The following is a 4,426-nucleotide window of genomic DNA, read 5'->3' on the forward strand; positions in this document are numbered from 1 at the left end:
GGGTAGAAGATTCAGGGCAGGAGATTCAGGGCTGGAATTTCAGGGCAGGGTTTTCAAGGTCATCAGGTTCTTGGCAGGAACTTTAGCTCAGTACTTTCAAGGCTATATTTTCAAGGCAGGGGTTGTAGGGCAGGAGTGTTACGGCAGGAGTTTGAGGACAGCAGATTCAGTGATTGAGATACAGGGCAGTGATATCAGGGCAGGAGGCTCAGAGTTGGAGTTTCAAGGTCATCAGTTCCAGATCAGTAGTTTCGGGGCATGAGTTTCAGTGTAGGAGATTCAGGGCAGAAGATTCTGGGCTGCAGTTTCAGGGCAGGGGTTTCAAGGTCATCCGTTTCTGGGCAGGAATTTCAGCTCAGTAGTTTCAGGGCATTTGTTTCAGGGAAGGATTTTCAGGGCTTCAGTTTTAGGGCAGTAGTTTCAGGGCAGTAGTTTCTGGGCATGTGTTTCAGGGAAGGTGTGTCAGGGCGGAAGATTTAGGTCAATTGTTTCGCGGCATGAGTTTCAGGCCAGGACATTCAGGGCTGGAGTTTCAGGGCTGGGTCTTCACGATCATCAGGTTCTGGGCAGAAATTTAAGTTCTGTAGTTTCAGGGCAGGATTTTCAGGGTTGTAGATTCAGGGCAGGAGAATCAGGGCAGGAGTTGCAGGGAAGGAGACTCACGACAGCAGTTTCATATCAGGAGTCTCAGGGCTTTAGTCTCAGTGCAGGAGATTCAGGGCTGGAGTGTTAGGGCAGGAATTTCAGGGGAGGAGATTCAGTGCAAGAGTTTCAGGGTAGGAGTTTGAGGGCATCAGTTTCAGTGCAGTGGATTCAGGGCAGTAGTTTCAGGGCAGGAGATACAGGACAGGACTTTCAGGCCAGGTGATTCGGGGCAGTAATTTCAGGGAGGGAGATTCAAGGCAGGAGATTCAGGGCAGGTGCTTCAAGGTCATCAGTTTCTGGGGAGGAGTTTCAGGGTAGAAGATTCAAGGCAGCAGTTTCAAGGCAGGAGATTCTGGGCAGGCGTTTCAGGGAAGGTGACTCACGGCAGGAGTAGTATGTCAGGAGTTTCAGGGCATGGGTTTCACGTCAGAAATTTCAGGGCAAGAGTTGCAGGGCAGCAGATTCACGGCAGGAGTTTCAAGTTCATCAATTTCTGTGGAGGAGTTTCAGGTCAGCTGTTTCGGTGCATGAGTTTCAGGGTAGGAGATTCAGGGCCAGAGATTCTGGGCTTGAGTTTCAGAGCAGGGGTTTCAAGGTCATCAGTTTCTGGGCAGCAGTTTCAGATTAGTAGTTTCAGGGAAAGAGTTTCAGGGAAGGAGATTCAGGGTATGATATTCAGAGCCGGAGATTCAGGGTTGGAGTTTCAGGGCAGAGGTTTCAAGGTCATCGGTTTCGGTGCAGGAGATGCAGGTCTGTAGTTTCAGGGCTGGAGTTTCAGGGCAGGGTTTTCAAGGTCATCAGGTTCTTGGCAGGAATTTTAGCTCAGTAGTGTCAGGGCATGAATTTTAGGGCTATAGTTTCAGGGCAGGAGATTCACGGCAGGAGATTCAGGGCAGGAGTTTTACGGCAGGTGTTTCAGGGCTGGAGATTCAGTGCAAGAGTTTCAGGGCAGGAGTTTAAGGACAGCAGATTCAGTGCTTGAGATACAGAGCAGTAGTATCAGGGCAGGAGATTCAGAGTTCGAATTTCAGGACAGGTGATTCAGGGCAACTCTTCCAGGGCAAGAGATTCAGGGCAGCACTTTCAGGGCAAGAGTTTCAAGTTCATCAGTTTCTGTGGAGGAGTTTTAGGTCAGTAGTTTCGGGGCATGAATTCAGGGTAGGAGATTTAGGGCAGAAGATTCAGGGCTGCAGTTTCAGGGCAGGGGTTCTAAGGTGATCAGCTTCTGGGCAGGAGTTTCATGTCAGTAGTTTCAGAGCATGAGTTTCAGGGAAAGAGTTTCAGGGCTATAGTTTCAGGGCAGGAGATTCAGTGCAGGAGTTTCAAGGTCGTCAGTTTCTGGGCACGAATTTCTGGTCAGTAGTTTCGGGGCATGAGTGTCAGGGGAGGAGGTTCAGGGTAGGGGATTCATGACCGGAGATTCAGAGCTGGAGTTTCAGGGCAGGGTTTTCAAGGTCATCAGGCTCTTGGCAGGAATTTTAACTCAGTGCTTTCAGGCCATGAATTTCAGGGCTATAGTTTCAGGGCAGGAGTTGCAGGGCAGGATTGTTACGGCAGGAGTTTGAGGACAGCAGATTCAGTGTTTGAGATACAGGGCAGTAGTTTCAGGGCCGGAGATTCAGGGCAGGTGTTTCAAGGTCATCAGTTTCTGGGGAGGAGTTTCACGGCAGGAGATTCAAGTCAGTTGTTTCGGTGCATGAGTTTCAGGGTAGGAGATTCATGACAGCAGTTTCAAGGCAGGAGATAGTTTCAGGGAAGGTGACTCATGGCAGGAGTTTCATGTCAGGAGTGTCATTGCATGGGTTTCACGTCAGAAATTTCGGGGCAGGAGTTTAAGGGTAGGAGATTCAGGGCAGAAGCTTCAGGGCTGCAGATTCAGGGCAGGGGTTTCAATGTCATCAGTTTCTGGACAGGAGTTTCAGGTCAGTAGTTTCAGGGCATTTGTTTCAGGGAAAGTGACTCAGGGCAGGAGTTTCAGGGAAGGTGACTCATGGCAGGAGTTTCATGTCAGGAGTTTCAGGGCATGGGTTTCAGGTCAGAAATTTCAGGGCAGGAGTTTAAGGGTACGAGATTCAGGGCTGTTGTTTCAGGTCAGGGGTTTCAATGTCATCAGTTTCTGGTGAGAAGTTTCAATTCAGTAGTTTCAGAGCATGAGTTTCAGGGCTGTAGTTTCAGGACAGGAGATTCAGTGTAGGACTTTCAGGGCAGGTGATTCAGGGACCTGTTTCAGGTAGGAGATTCAGGGTAAGAGTCTCAATGTCATCAGTTTCTGCGCAGGAGTTTCGGGACAGCAGTTTCAGGGCATGAGTTTCAGGGTAGGAGATTCAGGGCCGGAGATTCAGGGCTAGAGTTTCAGGGCAGGGGTTTCAAGGTCATCAGTTTCCGGGTAGGAGTTTCAGGTCTGTAGTTTCGGTGCATGAGTTTCAGGGTAGGAGATTCAGGGCTGGAGTTTCAGGGCAGGGTTTTCAAGGTCATCTGGTTCTTGGCAGGAATTTTAGCTCAGTTGTGTCAGGGCATGAATTTCAGGGCTATAGTTTCAGGGCAGGAGTTGCAGGGTAGGAGATTCACGGCAGGAGTTTCAAGTTCATCAGTTCCTGTGGAGGAGTTTCAGGTCAGTTGTTTCGGTGCATGAGTTTCAGGGCTGGAGTTTCAGGGCAGGGGTTTCAAGGTCATCAGTTTCTGGGCAGCAGTTTCAGATCAGTAGTTTCAGGGAAGGAGATTCAGCGTCTGATATTCAGAGCCGGAGATTCAGGGTTGGAGTTTCAGGGCAGGGGTTTCAAGGTCATCGGTTTCGGGGCAGGAGTTGCAGGTCTGTAGTTTCAGAGCATGAGTTTCAGGGAAGGAGTTTCAGGGCGGGTATTCAGGTCAATTGTTTCGGGGCATGAGTTTCAGTGTAGAAGGTTAAGGGCAGGAGATTCAGGGCTGGAGGTTCAGGGCAGGGTTTTCAAGGTCATCAGATTCTGGGCAGGAATTTTAGGTCAGTAGTTTCAGGGCATTTGTTTCAGGGAAGGATTTTCAGGGCTGTAGCTTCAGGGCAGGAGTTTAAGGGAAGGTGATTCAGGCCTGTAGTTTCAGGGCAGGAAATTCAGGCAGGTGATTCAGGGCAGGAGTATCAGGTCATCACTTGCTGGGCAGGAGTTTCAGATCAGTATTTTCGGGGAATCAGTTTTAGGGTGGGAGATTCAGGGCAGTAGATTCAGGGCTGGAGTTTCAGAGCAGGGATTCCAAGGTGATCAGCTTCTGGGCAGGAGTTTCATGTCAGTAGTTTCAGGGCATGAGTTTCAGGGAAGGAATTTCAGGTACGTAGCTTCAGGGCATGAGTTTCAGGGAAAGAGTTTCAGGACTGTAGTTTCAGGGCAGGAGATTCAGTGCAGGAGTTTCAAGGTCGTCAGTTTCTGGGCACGAATTTCAGGTCAGTAGTTTCGGGGCATGAGCTTCAGCTGAGGAGATTCAGGGTAGGGGATTCATTATCGGAGATTCAGAGCTGGAGTTTCAGGGCAGGCGTTTCAAGGTCACCAGTTTCTGGGCAAGAGTTTCAGGTCAGTAGTTTCTGGGCATGCGTTTCAGGGAAGGCGTGTCAGCGCGGGAGATTTAGGTCAACTGCTTCTTGGCATCAGTTTCAGGGCAGGAGATACAGGGCAGGAGTTTCAGGGCGGGAGCTTCAGGGCAGGAGATTCAGGGCAGGTGTTTCAATGTCATCAGTTTCTGGGCAGGAGATTCAGGTCAGTTGTTTCGCAGCATGACTTTCAGGGTTGGAGATTCAGGGCAGCAGTTTCAAGGC

The sequence above is a fragment of the Mobula birostris genome, unplaced genomic scaffold (genome assembly GCF_030028105.1).
Source record: "Mobula birostris isolate sMobBir1 unplaced genomic scaffold, sMobBir1.hap1 scaffold_1335, whole genome shotgun sequence".
NCBI classification, from domain to species: domain Eukaryota; kingdom Metazoa; phylum Chordata; class Chondrichthyes; order Myliobatiformes; family Myliobatidae; genus Mobula; species Mobula birostris.